General features: G+C 38.9%; 1 protein-coding gene across 2 annotated transcripts in view; it reads right to left on the reverse strand.

Annotated features, from left to right (window-relative positions):
- The window catches only part of PLPPR1 (phospholipid phosphatase related 1), a 344,485-nt gene that overhangs the window by 30,547 nt on the left and 295,077 nt on the right, over positions 1–18,861 (reverse strand). The gene's annotated exons all lie outside the window — the stretch shown is intronic.

Raw genomic sequence — 18,861 nt, forward strand, 5'->3', positions numbered from 1 at the left:
CAAGACTCAACTCAAACCTCACCTTTTGTTGGAGGCCTTTTTTGGTCTTTTCCATCCCCCTAATTCTGTTAGTGTCATAACCTTCCATTTACACTAAATATGTACTTTTTTGTGGGGGGGAACATTTTGTCCCCCTATTAGAATGTGAGCTTTTTGAAGGCAGAGATAATATTTTTTCCTTTCTTTGTATCCCTGGCACTTAGCGCAGGGTTTGGCATCTAACAACCTCAATAAATGCTTGTTGACAGTTACTGTACTAACCTCTCCTTTGTACTGCGGGTTTCAAAAGGCATGGTGAGGTTCCCTCAAATGCTCTGGCTCTCTTTGAAGCATGGACCTTCTCCCCTCTGTCTCTCAAGCTAAAATTTCAGCTCTGTCCTCTTTTTTAAAAGATTTTTTTGAGGGGAGAAGGTAAGGCAATTGGGGTTAAGTGACTTGCCCAAGGTCACTGTCCTCTTTCTCAACCTAAGTTTTGTTTGGCAGGATCATTTTAGAAGGCCAGTAATCAGAACTTTGAAGAAAAGTTTTGCGTCCCTGGATGCAGGAGGCAGAGATTTCTACAGAGTGGTCAGAGCCATTGTCTCCCTGCCCTGCTTTGCCCTGTCTAAAATACTCCTCTTTCCCTGGGGCAGAACATGCTATAGGGGGATGTCTCTAAAGGATCCCCCTCTCTGTGGGCTAGTGGACCACTCTTTAATCTATCACTAGCTCCTGGGGTGGTCAGGACCTATGACATTCTTCTTATATTGCGCTTGGATACAAATAGTCCTTTTATTTCCTCAGGGGAGATTTTCTCGTATCCATCATCAGACCCTCACATGTATATTTTCTTTCTCTTTCCAGGACCTCCATTGCTTCTAGCAACCCTAATTCCTTCCCATCTCCCCATAGGAGCCTCCCTCTCCTACATTGGGAAGATGGCAGAGCAAGCAGTAACAGTGAGATAGGGGCATCCTGACTCGTCACCCTTTCCAGTAGTGCTCCCCTGCCCTTCCAAAGGGTGTTTCACTCAACCCATGCAGGTGCATGCCCAGTAGAGGATGGCAAGGTGTGAGGAACCAGGATGGTTGGTTCTAGACCAGAGGAGAAGTAGCACCCTGTAACTACTAGCATGTGTGGTAAAGACCCATCTGCCCTACCATAATAGTTCCCAAACTTAAGTCAGCAATAAGGAATGAGGCAAAAGGAGCAAAGACTAATAGAAGTCACCAATTATTCCAGCTCCAAAGGATTTCCCTTCTCTGGACTCCTCCTACACTTAGGTTCAGTACCATGTAACTGGACCCATTCTTACTTTCTAATTACTTTATGCATATTATTTGTTTTTTCCAATTAGATTGTAACCTTCTTGAGGACACAGATTATGTCTTATATTTATGTTGCATCTCCCCACAGTACCTAACATATAACTAATAGATATTAGAGATAATACATGTGCCACCATGAAATCTGGGACTGAATAGAAGGAAATACAGAATTTTTGTGACATAGTAAGTTATGTTTCCATTACACCGTGGTACAGGGGAAAGAATATTGGACTTGGAGTTAGGAGAGACTTTTGTTCACATTCTGTCTTTGATACTTACCAGCCAAGTGACCCAGGGCAAGCCACAGTTTTTCTCAGTCTCAATTCTCTTATCTATAAAACTGGGATAATATCTTCCTTATCTTCTTGACAGAGTTGTTATGAGGTTCAAATAACATAATGTCGAGGAGGGGCTTTGTGAACCTTAAAGCTCTATAAAAAAGTCAATTATTGGGGCAGCTAGGTAGAGTGTGAGTAGAGCATCGGCCCTGGAGTCAGGAGGACCTGAGTTCAAATCTGACCTCATACACTTGACACATTTACTAGCTGTGTGACCTTGGGCAAATCACTTAACCCCAATTGCCCTGCCTTCTTTCCTCCAAAAAAAAAACAAACAAAAAAGTCAATTATTGTTACTTGTGTGTCTGCTAGCAGGTCATTCCATGCCTCTGGGGCTCATTGGTTTTCTCATTAGTAAAATTGGTGTGTATGTGTGAACTGGATTACTTCTAAAGTAACTTCAAGTTCTTGAATCTATAATCCTATGAATTCTTGTTAAATGTATAAGGAGATTTAGTACAGAAAATTTTGGGGACCAAAGCATTCATTATCTTCAATGAATAGAAAATAAGAGAAAATAGGTTTGAACTTTAACATAAGCAGCCAAGTTAGAAAGAGCTTAGAGAGAGTTAGAACCAAGTAAGCAAGAGCTTCCTGATGGTAAAAGTTGTAAGACACCCCAAATGTGTAAGATCTTTGAGCACACCAGCTGCATCACTGGTCTGGATTGCTGGTGCAGCCTGTTTGGACAGCCACATCTTGTAAAAACTGTTTCTTATCTTTAGTTTTATAAGGCATATAGTGGCACTCTGTTCTAATCACAAGCACATGGAAAGCACATACAGATCTTTGTGCAGAGAGAGCAAACATAACATCTCTAACATTTGGGACTTTGTAAAATTAAGTGAGCTGAATAAAAGGCATTATGGCAAAGGGTCTGATTAGAAGAAGAAAAGTCACCTGGTGTATATTAGAAACCTAACAATAGAAACACAAATGAGAGCCAGGGCCAAAGAGAATTCTTTTGCTTGGAAAGGACTCAATTGAATACAGGAGTTACAAATGATATGGTCTACAATTGAATGACTGAATGAACCTGCAGGAACTACCAGGATGACTATATGGGCCCCGGAGAGACAGTTGTTTTTATGATAGGAAGTATTATACTCATAATCGATAAGGAAAAAGGAAAAAAAATGGTTGGGCTGACACAATAAGTTGGTAAATGAAAATGCAGCTTCTACAAATTCTGGTTGCTGAAAGTGTTTCAGCTCTATTCATTTCTGTGCTTTGGGGAAGAGCTGAACAAAACAGAAAATCCACATTCTCCGCATTGTTATATTCAATCTAGCAAAGATTGCTGAGTATTGCATAAGTTTGTATTTACGAAATACGTTTACATTTACAAAGTTTTTTTCTCCGTAATTATGCAAACTCCACACTGTTAGTGTAATTACCACGTACTTATTTTACAGAGGAATAAACTATAGAAGTAAAGAAATTTGCATGAGATGATTATCTGTTGGAGGCATATCCAGAGTGAAGAAACTCAGCATCCCACATTCTAATCTAGCCTGTTGCTAAGGCATTGCTTTCCATCTTGCACCTCTACAGAAGGACTTGCCCATTGTTTTCTGTTTTGTGAGAGATTTGTAAATTCACTTCAGCTTAGTAATGTTTTAATTACAGAGCCAGAGAGATCCATATAATATAACCCTGAGTACACGGAATCAAGTTAGCGAGTCATTGGATGAGTCATTAACACGATGAAGGTGAGAAAGGATCTTTATTTTGGATTGTAGACATGGCATCTTGCCATTGAAACAGGTTCAAATTCTGCCTCTTATAGGTCCCCTTTTCTTTAAATTCCATGGTCAAATTATTCCATCTCTCTGACTCTCAGTTTATTAAACTGAAAAATGGGGATAAGTCCTGTAGGGCTCACCTTAAAGAGTTTTGAGAATTGATTTAGATAATGTATATAAAACAAAAGCAATACATAAATTTCAGCTGTTGTTGGATGGTGGATTTTGTGAATTTCAAAGAGTATGGCAGATGGTGATAACTAGGTCTGGGTTTGAATATCATCTCTGCCATTTTGCTGCCTTTGTGACCTTGGGCAAATCAATTAACTGCCTTGGGTCTCAGTTTTCTTAATCGTAAAATGAGGAGGTTGGACTATAGGGCCTTGGAGGTCTTTTCTGGCTCTACTTCTGTTATCTGATGATCATTTAAGTTGTGATTTTTTCCCATTCTACAATATGCTAGAGCCTTTGTAACTGTCTTGTGGTACATCACAGTGGAGGGATATTTCATTATCACCTATGTCAAAGTATGCGCTGGCCACAGAACCACATCTGTATTGTCCATGGAATGCATCATCCTTATTCCAATAAAGAACTGTCCAAAAATAGAATGTTGGAAGGAGTTTGGGGGTAAATATAGATTCTGAGCTCCTTTCATGTGGTTTGTGATGTTAGAGACACTTGTAGGAGGCTAGTTGAAGTCATGTCCATGTTTTACTTTGGTCTCTTCAATTTTGGAAGAAGGAGCTCCAGAGTGTAGATTAGCCTGGAATTCAGACAACTGTCATACTTCTAGCAATAGAAGATCGCCATTAGCTGAAGGTCTTATAGACTTCCAAACTTCCCAATAGCTTCCATAGGTCTTTTTGAAGAAGATTAAGTATACATATCACTCTTGTTCTGCTGGCTGTCCTTCTCCAACCTGAGGCTTGATAGTGACTGGTTATAGGGGTTAGGTCAGAGACTAGAGAGACCCACTGGGGAAGGGCAGGGCAGGAAATTGGGGTCAGTTTCATCAGCAGGAAAGATGAAGAAAGTAGATCATGGTGCATTGGAAAGAGTATGAGTTCTGGAGCCAGAAGACCCGAGTTTGAATCCTACTTCTGACAATTAACTATGTGACTCTTGACAAGTCACTTAATGTCCTTGGGCCTATATTTCCTTGGTCATAAAATGAACTATAAAATTACCATCCCATCTGGACTTAGATTTCATGACCATGTGCTTGCCCTGGAAACTAGAATGAGCCTGGACTTATGGGATATTTGGCATATGTCCAGATAGGGGAGGTCTGGCAGCAAATATCAGGGGGATGGAATTTCAGGGGTAGGATTCCGGTCCCTAGATGTAGAAGAGGCAAAGCAAGAGCCTAGTTTTGTGGGATCTTCAGATCCGAGTAAGGAACCAAGCAGTGGCTGAATAATGATAGAAATAAGACAGACCTCAGTTATCAGTTACCCCAATGACATGATAAAAGACCAGTAAAGATCTTCATTCCTAAGACAGGAGTAAATAAATGGTCAGAGTGGGACTACTAGTATGGTTGATTTGGTGCTGAGCCACTCCACTGTGGACCTGTGGATGGTTCCAGAGGCTGGGTATGGCCTGAATCTTTAAGCAAGGAGATGAAGGGATGTGGGGAAAGGGAGCTATGCCAATCCTCGCTGTCCCTTAGCTGGTGAATATGGAAGGGAGTGCTAACAAGGCAGGCCTTTGGGGTTTGTCCATGTCCTGTCTATCCTCATTTGCTTCAAGGACAATCTGCTGAGGAAGAGTAATGAGCTGTCAGTGAATAGTTCTCAGGTCTCACTCAAGCAGGTGGCAATCATGTCAATGTTTGGCGGCATTGCTGAGAGACAGCTTGGGGGTTATTTGCGTCCATCAGCACTGGCACTGTCTTTGACCATAACTGCATTGTACTGGACCTAAAGTGCCAAGGGACTGCAGCTGGCTATGTGCTCTCTACTCCATATTACCTAATAAACCAAGTCTGCTGAATATATTTGAGAAAGACTCTGGATCAGTGCCCCTTTTGGCATGTCTAAGCTATGTTTGGAAAAATTAAAATTGGACCATAAGATATATCAGCTGTTCAGGTTCTCCACAAGAATGAATGGCCCTGTCACCAATTGTGGAGGGCTTAGACTGAATATGTACAGTCACTTGGAGCCTCTCCAGCTGAAGAGTTGGAGAAGGTTGGGTGAATATCATAAAGGAGAAGAGTTATATCAGTTTTGTAGTAGAATGTTTTCTGAATTTACTCAATAATTGATAATATTGCCTTCTCTCATACTGTTTAGGATGGAAAGGAGCAGATATTAAATTAAGGTTTAATTTTCTGATTTAAAATACTTGTTTAAAGGAAGGAAAAAGCCCAATGTATTTTTGATCTTTTAGAGAAGTCTAATGTGATGGAACTTGGCCTACTGAATACAATGATAGAACTGGTATTACAAGGCTTGGACTCTACCCCCATTTCTGTCACTTACTGGCTGTGTGAACTTGGATAATTCATCATTTTACTGGACATCAGTTTCTTTATTTGTACATTAAGATAAAGAAAGTTGTAGATATAGGATATCCTGGTATCGAACAAGGGTTTTTAACACAGAGTCTGTAAAATTAAAAAAAAAGTATTTTGCAATGTCATTATAATTGGCTTCCTTTGTAATGTTGTGTGGTTTAATTTAGCATTTAAAAACATTCTTCTGAGAAAGGGTCCATGGCACCAAAGAAATTCAGAACCCCGGGTATAGAGGGAAGAGTGCTTGGTTGGATTTAGAGGACCTGGATCTGAATCCTGGCTCTGCCACTTAATACCTACATGATTTGGGGAAAGTCACAACCTCTCTAAGACTTAGTTTCTCATCTGCAGAATGAGGAGCTTCAGCTGCTTATCTGGTGAGTTCCCAAGACACTGTGTATGCTCCATCCAAATTCTGCACAGTTGACAATTGCAGTAAAGGGCTAGAATAAGGAATTGCTGGCTAGTCATACAAAGTCTTTGATTTTCCAGTTTAAGATAGAATTGGAGACTGGGCCGGATAGATTGTTGCTTCCATTCCATCTATTGACAAATCTATAAATCTTTGTGACCAATATGGATTGTGCTAAGTAGAAATCCACAGATTTCAACTCCTTTCTCTATGTATGTTTTCTAAAAGAGCACTGTAGATAAATGATTTTTTTCTAACACATTTTGCAGAATTGATCTGTAGATGTCATGAATTAATGACCAATGATTTTTTTCCTGACATTTTTAAGACCCATTACTGCTGAAGGGAGCAGTAGGGGCAAGAGAAACAAGTTAGGGGGTGGAGGTCAGCCCTGGAATCTGCCCTATAGGAGAGTCAGGGCTAAAAGTTTCTTCCTGGGAAAAAGGCACGCCCATCCTATATATAGGAAGTAAAACAGGAAGAAGTGAATACTCATCTTCTTCAGGAGCAGCCTGGCAGCTAAACTGTGTAATGTGGAAACAGCATTCCTGGATAGAAGTTGGATTGGGAACTAAGTCAGTAGTAGTCTTATTCACTTGGCAAGAATTGGGCAGGCAGGCCATCTAAGGAGTAGAGCCTTAAAAGGAGCTTTGGCTCTGGGTTTGGCTCTGGGTGACATACATTTAGCCTGCTCTATATTTCTAGACCAAGCTGCATTTCTGTAGATTTTCATTTCTTCTCTTGAAATCACTTAACCTCTCAATGCTCTAGGCAATTCTCTAAACCATGAATTACAGAGAAATTGCTGACCTGTGTTGGTAGAGGGAGTTTCCATACTAAGGAATTCCCTGAGCCAATGAATCACGGGTCCAGTCTCTATTCCTAAGAAATAGTAAACTTGTTAAACAAACAAACAAATAAACAAACAAACATTGTTAGCTTGGGACTGAGAAATAAAATCGCTCCTGGTCCTATGTATTGCTACAGAACTCTTTCCAATCTCACATAACACTTTGCTCCTACCTTTATAATCCATTTAATGTGGAATATTGTGGGTTATAACTGCATCTTGTTGTCTAAACTTTGTATCCCCCCCAGTACCCAGAATAGTTCTTTGCAGATGCTTAATAAATGTTTATTGAATGAATAAAAGGTAGTGAGAGGGCAAATGTCCAAAGAGAAGGCATTCCGGAGACAGTGATCCATTAAGTGTACAATGGAATAGGTTGGTAAACTCTGGAACTATGGTGGAACTTTCATCTGTCATCATGGCACAGAAGAGAGAATGAGAGTCTGAGAAGGTTCCTGAGGAATTGACATGGAGTTAGATGGTTTCCTTGGCCCATCCTAAGTTTGCTGCCATAAACTAGTATCTTTTAAAAAATTTTATTTTTAGTTGAGCATCGACAGAGATGGGGATTCAGGTGAGTTAAAAAAGATTGCTCAGTTGTGACCAAGGCTTTAAGAGTAAGAAGAGGGAAGGGAAAGGGAAAGGAGAGGAGAGGAAAAGGAGGTACAAGGGAAAAGAAAAAAGGGACTTGATAAAGGACAAAGAACGAGGCAGGTGGGGGCATTAGTTGGCAGACAGACCTGGAAACTTTCACATCCACTAATAAATAGTTGTTTCTTTCCTTCCATCCACTCAAAAGCGGGAAGTGGGGAAGGCAATGGTGACAAAAGAACCACCAACTTTTGTAGCCCCAATCCAATCAATAAGCACTTATTAAGAGACCACTCTGTTCAAGGTTCCCATTGAAATTATGGAACAGGAGGGGGAAAAGTTATGAAAATGCTTCCTACACTGAGGAAAGAGAGACCTGGTAGCCCTTTCCTCAACTACCCTTTCTGTCGCATCACACCAGAATATTTGTGCCTGTATTCACACCATTTCCTGACCACCTCTCTTTCATCTGTGCCATCTCCAGTCCTTTCCAATGGAAAGTGATGGAGTTTTTCCTCCTTGGTTTAATCCCTGCCTTTTGTCTCGCTCTCTACCTTTCCTTTCACATTCTACCTTCTTTTACAACATGGTTTCTTACCCCCTTTTTAGTTTCTGAACTCCTTAGAGAGTTTGAACCCTTTCTCAGAAGGACATTTTTAAATGCATAAATAAAACAAATAGGATTACTAAGGAAGCCAGAGGTTAGTGAAAATATAAATATATCCTTTTTTCCATCTAAGTCCATGGACCTTCTGAAATCTATCCATAGACCCTAGGTTAAGAACCCTTGTATTACAATTTTGTGTCCATCTCTTATCTCTTCCCCCCAAAATTAAATTATAAATATTAGATTTTAAGATCCCGTGGTCTATCATTTCATCTTTCTATTTCTAACACCAGGTTCAGTGCTTTCTACATCACTGAAACTCCTTTAGAAATCTCATCCCCACTCCTGTTTCGAGTCCTGACATTTCTATTTATTACACTAAAGCCAGTGCTGGTGATCTATGAAAGTTTATGCAGCTTCCAAAAGGCTTAATTTTCCACCAGGGAGTAGCCTGGACTTTGGAAGAAACTGGCTGCTTTTGTTTTACGATAAGCAAAGTAAGTCATATCCCCCCTTTTAACCCAATGAAGTTATCTAGGACTGTTTTAATATTCCAGAATGAGAAATGGGGCCTCTGGTGGATTGCAGCTTGCATTGATCATTAAAATTGTGCAGAAGTGCATAAAGTGTTTTATTTTTATTTAAAATTTTTTCATAAAGTGTTTTGAGGGCACACACAGTGGAAAGATGCTGGCCCTAGAGTCAGAAGAGCTGGGTTTGAATCCAAGCTCTGCCACTTACTATCTGTGTGACCTTGGGCAGATCACTTCTCTCTCAGTCTCAATTTCTCTATCCTCCATAAAATGAGGGGATTTAACCAGAGGATCTTTAAAAGCCTCTTCTAGTTCTAAGTCTGATTCTATGCAGCTTAGTTATGGATAAATTCTCTTACAAATGTGGATTGAATATAGATTATGTTCTAACCTAGAGTCAGGAGACTTGGGTTTGTGTCATTTCTATCACTTACTAGTTAATAATAATGATAATTATTAATTATTATAATTATTAACAATAGCTAGTCTTTAGAGAATGCTTTAATGTTTACAAAGAATTTTCCATACATTATCTCATTCGATCCTCACAACCCAGGAGACAGGTGGTATTGTCATCTCCAATTTAAACATTAGGAAATGAAGGATAAGGGAAGTTAAGTTACTTCACTCCCTTGAGACTTAGTTTCCTCCTCTGTAAAATGTACTCAACTAGCTTCAGGTGAAGTGACTTGCCCAGAGTCTCAGATACTAAGTGTCAGAGGCAGGATTTGAACCCAGATATAGAAGCAAGGAAAGTCTCTGCATTAGAGATGGCATCTGAGCTGTGCTTTGAAGGAAGCTAGGGATTTTAGGAAGTGCAGTTGCAGAGGGAATGCATGAGTTAACCTGGAGAAAGGCATCCCAGGGGTAAGATAGGGAATGTTGCATCCTGGGAATAAGTAAGCAAGTTTTACTGGAACAAAGAATTCATAATAGAGAGTTGTAAAAATCTCGAAAAAATATGGTGGAGTCAGATTGTAAAGGGCTTTAAATGTCAAATTGGTGACTTTGTATTTTATCTTAGAGGCAAGTGGGAATAGGGATATAGAGTTTTATGGAAACAGGCCAGGGGTCATTATGATAATAACAAGCATGTAGGCTAAAGATGTGGATGTAGATGAAGAGAGAAAGCCTCTAGATGCAGAATATTCTAGAAATGAAGAAGTCAATCCTCAAGGAAAATTTTAAAAGATCAACATGGCAATGTCTGTGATCTCATTGGCTCCTGAAGACTTGATTTGGTCTTTGCAGAAAGCTCCTTCCAAAGCAGTCCTGCTGGCCTGACTGTCACTATTGGACTGCATTCTTGGAAGCATTGGCTGCCTCCCAGTAAATCTTACTCCATCCAGTTTAAGGCTCTCAGGAGCCAACCACCAGTTTGGTCTTTCTGTGTTCACCTTGCTTATCTCTTAATCCTCTTAACTCCTAATCGTGTTATTGGCTCTTGTTTTTGGTCCAAAAGCCCTGGTGATACCTAATTGATACTGGTCTGTGGCTCTCAGCCTTCTGCTCGGAGCTTTGCCTAATTGCTTGTCATCCTAAGTGTGAACTCCCCAGAAAACACACTTGTTTCCTTTTGAACTATGTTTAGACTAGCATTGCGATCTGATATAATTATTGGTAAAATCAATATCAGATGCTTGGAGAACATATATGACTGCTTGTTGACTGATGGGTGATAGAGAGAATTTTTAAAGGTTTTTGGAAAAATTTATACTCTTACTTGATTTTGTGAACTGTTATGAATTATTACGGGGCACCCTGCTAGGCCCCTTACATGTTAGCAACTACCCTATTGGGTCCAATAATTTTCCTTAAAACCAATCATTTATCTGTGTTCTTTAGCTTGATGATGGCGAACCCCTAGGAAAGAAGGAAGGAGGAAGGAAAGAATGAAAGAAGGAAGTGCGAGAGGCAGGGAGGCAGGGAGAAATGGAGGGAGGGAAGAAAAAAAGGAAAAGTGGAAGGAAGGGAAGAAGGAAGGAAGGAAGGGAGGAAGAAAGGAAACAAGTATTTGTTAAGAGCATGCTATGTGCCAGCTACTGAACTAAGTGCTTTATAAATATCTCATTGATCTTCACAAGAACCCTGGGAGTTAGGTGCTATATTATATCTGCATTTTATGGTTGAGGAAACCAAGGTAGATTAAGTGATTTGTCCAGGGTCACACAGTCAATAAGTGTCTGAGGCCAGATCTGAACTCAGATCTGTTTCACTCCAGGCCCAGCCCTCTACATACTATCAAAGAACTTTAATCATAAGGTGAAGTTATACAGAGCATTGTATTTGGAAAAAAAATCTGAGTTTATATCATGCCTCTACTACTTACTATAGACAAGATCTAACAGCAGAAGAAAGCATGGATAGGCTGTAATCTGCACTGGTAGAGACAGTACCATATATAGGAATTTTGCTTTATTTCACTTTGAAGAGATTGTGTTTTTTTTTAATTGAAGGTTCAGGGCAACCCTGAGATGAGCGAGTCTATTTGCACTATTTTCACAATGGCATGTGCTCATATCGTGTCTCTGTGTCACATTTTGGTAATTCTTGTAATATTTCAAACCTTTTCATTATTATTCTATCTGTTATGGTGATCTATGGTTGGTGATCTTTGACACTACTACTGTAATTGCTTTGGGGTGCCACAAATCACGCCTATTTAAAACGATGCACTTAATCAATAAATGTTGTGTGTGTTCTGGCTGCTCCATTGGCCATTCCCCCATCTCTTTCCCTTGCCTCAGGCCTTCCTATTCTGTGAGACACAACATTATTGAAATTAGGCCAATTAAGAACCCTACAGTGGCCTCTAATTGTTCAAGTGAAGGGAAGAATCAATGGATGAAGCAAACTTCTTTATTATCTTATTTTAAGAAGTTGCCACACAGCCACTCCAACCTTCAGCAGCCACCACCCTGATCTGTCAGAAGCCATCAAAATCAAGGCAAGATCCTCTACCAGCAAAAAGATTATGACTTTCTGAAGGCTCAGGTAATAGCATATTTTAGCAATAAAGTATTTTTAAATTAAGATATGTACATTGTGGTTTTTTTAGACATAATACTACTGCACAATTAATAGATGACAATAAAGCATAAATGTAAATTTTATATGCACTGGGAAACAAAAAAATTCGTGATTTGCTTTATTGTGATGCTTTGTTGTGATGGAACTAAATCTGCAGTATCTTCCAGGTATACCTATATAAGCAACTTAATGTTGCTAGTTTTAGTTTCCTTATCAGAGAAAAGGGGCAATCATTCCTGTAGAACCTACCTCATAGGATGGTTAAGATCCAATTAGATAATGTATGTAAAGTGCTTTGCAAGCCAGAGTGCAAAATGAGCATCAGCTAATGTTACTTTTTGAGCCCATAGACCCACTCATGAAGTGTTATAATATTCCTGGGAAAGACAGATATTGAAGAAGACAGAATTAACTTATCCTTTCTTATATATTCAAATAGATCTGTGATCTCACCAATAGGGGTATTTTCTCCAGTAACAGAGATCACAAACCACCCACACCCCCATCCTACATGATTCTTGTCCATTTCCTTCAATAAGTTTGCCCTGGGAGACTACCCAACATGCTGGACATCTTCCTTATCTTTTCTCGATATCACAAGATTTTCAGTGGCACATACAGCCTATTCACTGGTCATTCCTAAACCTCACCATGTGACCAGCCCATTTTCCTTTCAATCATATGTTTCTCTGACAACAGTCTTTATGTAGGACTTGCAGTCCACTCAGACTCATCATGCTCTTCTCCTTTGCTCTCTGAGAAGTACAAATTTTTGATTCTTTTGATACAACACGTTTCATGACTCTTAGTCATATTCCACCAGTAGAATATTGACAATAAGAAGATAAGCCATTTTTTTTTCTTGTATGTGGCAAGAAAAAAAAGATCCTAGCAAAATCTATGCTACTGTTCACATCTCCCTCCATCTGTTAGACTGTAAGGCTTCTGAGAGTGAAGACCAGGTACCTTTTTGACTTTGTATCTTTCCCCTCATCTGGGTAGAATTCTGCACATAATACATATTTTTTTTTGGATGGGAAAAGGGAAGGCAATTGGGGTTAAGTGACTTGCCCAAGGTCACACAGCTAGTAAGGCCACTTTTGAACTCAGGTCCTCCTGATTCCAGAGCCAGCGCTCTATTCACTGCGCCACCTAGCTGCCCTCACATAATACATGTTTGATAAATGCTTATGAAGTAAATAAACAAATGAATGAATCCTTGGGTTCCAATTGGTCCTATAGGATGTAAGAAGCAATATATCATTTTGTAGGAGAAAGTATTTTTTTTCCAGGTAAGGCATATGTTAAAATTTTTCTAAAGTGTAAAGGAGTCCTTAATTTTAGAAAAGACCTTAAGCATGCCCCATGGTATCCATTCTTACATCCATAAAACACTGTGGCCTTTGAAACTGCATTTAAAATATTTATGCTTCATTTGGAATGCCCCTAATTATGTGGCAATGAATTAGTTGTTAAGTGAATTAGGTGTTTACCACAGCATTTCTTGTTCAATGTAGCCCTTTTCCCTCCTTGGCCCGATTTAAATGGCAGGAGACTTGCTTGCTATTCAATTTTTTATTAGAAGCAATAATGGAGCAACCGTGCAATCCCAAATGAAAAGAATAACATAAGTGAATTCATTATGATTGACTATCTTAGGTACAATTAGGTGGATAATTAGTCTAATCTCAGCACATTTAGGTAGTTTTTTTCTTCTTCCTCTGCTTTCCAATAAAGATAAGTGTTTAAGAAGGGGGAACTAATTTGTTTTCTCGAACATGAAGTCTTTCTATATGTAGTATGGAGGGGCAGTGCTTTTATTCTGGGAAGAATATTAAAAAAAAGATCCAACACTTTTATTATTGGAAGATATGCATGATAAAGATGGGGGTATGGTCCAGGGGTTGTGTGGTGGGTAATAGTTCTGTTTATTTCCCTTAGTATTTTGATCTTGCCCCTAACTTCAGCAGCTTGATAACAAAAGAGGATCTTGAGAGGAGGAAGGCCACCAAACTTTAGCCCCAACTTAGTTCCTTTGGGTTTAGAGGGAGTAGAGGTCTTGAAATGGCATTAGGGATGTTGACATGATCAGGGAATTAACGGGAACTGGAAGGTCTTTTTAAATCTCAAGCTAGATAGTCATTAAGGACCTAAATAATTATTTCATCTGAACCTAAGGGATTTTAGTGGCATTTGTTGGTGGTTTGGCTAGGTGTGATGACTCCTAGTCCTAAGTTGTTGTCCTAAGTGAGCTATAGCTCTTTCCACCAGTGAAAAATCTTTTCTAACCTCTATATTCAAATGGATGGCATCAGAGAACAGCAGATGGCCCTGAAGCCTAGGAGATGACAATGCAGAGCAACTTGATGACTACAAGACCAATGGATATAGTCAGCTGAATCTATGGGGAATAGAGACATGATGTCCAATAAAAAGCAGCCGAATGTCAGCAGAGGAAATCAGCAGCTCTGTACTGTCAAAAGTTTGAGTTGCTCTGGACATATGTGTTCCCTTTCATGCATGTTCCCATATAAGATATGTATGCCCCTTTGTGCATCTTTCTCGGTCATGCATATTCTTTACATCAATGCCCCCCTCCACTGGTGGTATGGGAAGCTGTGCAACAGTGGAACTTATGAGCACATGGGGGCATCTTTTCTTGTCACTTTATTTTTTAATGTTGCTTGACTAAATAAATGTTTGTTTTGCTTTGAATTATGTTCTCTGGTTGGTTGTTAAAAGTAAAAATATAAGTGAGGGCTCATTAGCTATGGTTTTGAAGGGATCCTAATTCACAGAGTACCTCAAGCCTGGGACTATATTTTAGTGTCTTATCCTGAGGATGGCCCCAGGGATTACAGCAAGAAAAAAAGAGATTTTAATAACATCTATACCATCATTCTTCTTTGTCTTCAATACTAATAGTCACTAGAATAACTGTTCTTTGCTAATTAAAGTTTGGGAGGATATGATCCCATTTACATTCAAGTAGTTTCTTAAATCTGTTAAACACAAAACAAAAGAGCTCAAGTTTCAGGAGAACTTATATATTTTGTAATCATGACTCAATGTGGGTCTGGCAAAACTTTCCTTTTGTACTTAGCTCAGAATGCTGAAAAAAAAATAAGTGAAGGAATTTATGTCACCTGAAATCTTGAACCTAAACATTGGTCTTATATGCTACAGCTTAGTGAAATAATGGACTTTGGCCATGCTTACAAAATGCCAGACAATTCATTCAGTTGAGTAAGAAGGCTCTAGGAAACTCTTTGGAGATACCCAGATCAAATAAACAACTTGATTAAATAACAATATTTGCTTTTCCACTGTTAGGTTGGCAAGATGTGGATCTGAGTGAACAAAAAAGATCAGAGGTGGAGAGAAAGTCAGCGGCAGCATGTTAGACTTCAGGGTTTCACATGTGAAGTTCAAGAGATAGAGCTTGAGTCTAAAAATACAATGATTTGGTCAGATGATGCACTCTTCCTGCTGGGTTGGCTCCTTCACTGAAGAGCCAGATTCTCTTTATCAAAATAAATACTTTGATGATAACATCTGTCCCCATGTGGAGTTGATAATCTGAGTATTACTCCCTTGGCTTTGCTCTACTTGGCATTTTCCCCATTCCATGTGTTGCTATTGTCACCTCAGGAGTGAACAGTGAAAAGCATCACAGACCAGGAGCCGGGAATCAGAACACCTGAGTGGTTTTTAACTCTGCTCCAGTCTTGAAGCACAACTGGGGATAAATTCTGCCATCCTTTGTCTCCTCCTTTTGAAAAATGGAGCAGGTTGAGGCTTGTGGCCAAATAATATCTATCACATGCTCTGAAATATTTTAGAAAGTGTCAAGATTTTTTTAAAAATATCATTTTAAACGAAGTTTCTATTTTATTAGAACAAAGAGCTGAGTAGTGGTTTCCTGACAGCTTGTACATGGCAAATTGTGTTTCATGTGCTCTTGTGGTCACTGTTCTAGAAAATAAGGCTACCAAAGCTTTTTATACTAATATTTCTTCTTAAAATTATTATTTAATAATGAAAATAAATCTATTTTATCTCCCTCCCACTCCTACTCCATTAAAACTGCTGCACTTGAGTCTTTTCCAAGAAAGAATAATACTCTCCTAGCATTTATATAATGCTTCAAGGTTTACAAGGTAGTTTACAAATATTACCTTATTTGAGTCTCAGAACAGCTGCGGGAGGTGGGTGCTATTATTATCCTCATTTTATAGCTAAAGAAACTAAGGCAGACAGAGGTTAAGTGACTTAGCCCAGGATCGCACAGCTAAGTGTCTAAGGCAGGATTTGAACTCCTCTTCCTGACTCCAGGTCCAGTGCTCTATCTACTGAGCCACCTAGCTTCTTCCTAAAACAAAACATTCTTACATAAGGGATGCCTGCATTCCAAACAACAACAAAAACCTAATATGTAACAAAGATAATGGACATCTTTCTTCCCCTGAGACTTTAAAAAACAAAAACATTCCACACAGATAGCCTGAACATGTTTTCTCTTCTGAAATAAGTAGGCTCTGCCCTTCACAATGCCCATTAATGAAAAGCAATCTAGAAAAATACAAGACAGACATGATCTTTTTTTTTCTGTAAAAAAATTTCCTCGCTCATTTATTGAATATAAATGAGAAGAGTTGGTTCTGCGCACAATTGTAATGGATACAAAATGTATCTCTGGCATTGGCACTTACAAATTTGGGGCACACCCATAACCAATTCTTTCTGATGATACCTTCTTCAGCTGCTCAGTGCCACCATTGTGGGGCTTCACCTGTGCTTATCTTGTCTGGGCAGCTGCTGAAGCTCTTGACTTTTTACTTCCCTCAACAAATAAACCAGTCCTCTGTCTTATTTATTTAGCACCTGTCTTTTTTTGTAGGATGATTTGATCAATTTAAAAGTATTCATAAGTTAGGCAATAATGTTTTAATCTTCTCAAACCTCACATGCCTATAAGCATCTTTGAGAAACAGCACTTTAACCCAAAGAAAGCACCAAATGACATGAATTTCAGGAATCATGGCAGGTAGGGCAATCAAGTAGATTTGGACTCTGAGGGTTTCTTAGCAACTTAAAAATTATATCATGTAAGTGGCTACATTTTCTCCATACCCATAGCCCCTCCATATATGTTCTTTTATTCTTGATCTGTGGAAGATTATTTGACCTAATATTTTTAATAACATGTGCTCTATTTTTTTTCAATCTACACCATTTCTGTGAAGTTAGTGGGATCTTCCTACCCTTTCATTTGGCCAGATAGTTCATCCAGTCATCAATCTAACTGTACTTTCCAGTCCCAGTAAAATTATATATGTATGCACATGTATGTTTGCACACAAACATATATTCTCACCATCTGCATCTAGCTTACCATAACTTCCCTGGTTTACCCTTTATTTAGTGGGAATTTAAAAAAAGGCAGAACATCGTATCATACCACTGATGTATTTCAGAACACATGAGAGTGTTTTATTGCATTTCTACGAAAAAGTGAACTACAAAATAACTGTACTATATTTGGTAGAATACACACCTGAGTGTCCAATTTAGAATAGTTATCTGCAGTTCAAAAATATTTGCTTTTTAATTAGTATTTCCTGGGTTTCTCTCTTCCCTCTTATCATCTTTACTCCTATCAAATGAGATTTTTCATGCTTATTTTTTTTCCTGCGGCTAGTTACCTAGTTGATATCTAAAATGGATGTTCCAGAGACATTTTACATTTAACACGTCTAAAATGGAACTCATTATCTTTCTCTCTAAACCTCCCCCTCTTTTGAACTTCCTTATTTTTGTTAAAGGCAACACCATATTTTCAATGTCTCAGATTCATAACTTCAGCATTATCTTAGATGCCTAACTCTTCATTATCCTGTATTTACAATGAGTTACCAAATCTTATCATTCTACCTTGGTAGCATCTCTTATATCCTACCCCTTTTTCTCCACTCGCGTAACTACCATCAGGCCCCCGTGACCTCTCCTCTAGATTATTGTAACAGATTCCTTACTGGTCTACTTGTCTCAAGACTCTTACCACTCCAGTTCATTCTACACACCGTTGCCAAAGTAATTTCCTTAGGTGTGTTACTCCCCGTATTTGCCTTTAGGATGAAATAGAAATACCTTTGTTTAGCTTTTAAAGCCCCACCTGCCCCCTACCTCCGTTTCCAGCTTTATTGGACATTACTACTTTCCTCCTCCAGCGCTCTGCAAACTAATCAAACTACCTTTCTCTCTGTTCTCCACTCAATACATTCTGTTTTCCATCGTCTTGCCTTTGTCCCCCACTTCTAGAATGTTTTCCCTCCATATCTCTGTCTCATACAGTTCCTATCTTCCTTTAAGACACAGGTTAGATACCATCTTCCACATGAAGGTTTTTTTTCTCTCTTCAACTAGGAGTGTCCTCCCTTGCAAACTACCTTGTACATTGCCACTTTGCACACACATATTTACTTTATATTTATCGTGAGTATATTATTAGATATACTTTTGTTCCCCCATTAGAACCTAAACATTGTTTGAATAAAGATTTTTAAATTCTTTGTACTTGTTTCCTCAGTGCTCGGTATTATTTATTAAGAATTTAATAAATACTTGCTGATAGATTGAATGACTCTGATTTGAAGAATTTCAAACTTTTTTACATATAGGAAAAATAAGTTAAGCAATCCCAGGACTATCACCAGGGTCCCATGACTCCTCACTCTCTGGTTTTCACAACTTATGACACAGACTCTCTTCAAGAACAGATGCAGCACAGAGGAAATCAAGGTGGCAGTAATTCATAAAAGGATGTGAAAGGCATAGTTTCACTAGAGTCTAAAGAAAATCAACATATTTGGGGAAATCAGTTGAACTAGCACTACATGGTGAATTAATATTATAATTTTTGTA

This window comes from Trichosurus vulpecula, chromosome 9 (genome assembly GCF_011100635.1).
Source record: "Trichosurus vulpecula isolate mTriVul1 chromosome 9, mTriVul1.pri, whole genome shotgun sequence".
Taxonomy (NCBI): domain Eukaryota; kingdom Metazoa; phylum Chordata; class Mammalia; order Diprotodontia; family Phalangeridae; genus Trichosurus; species Trichosurus vulpecula.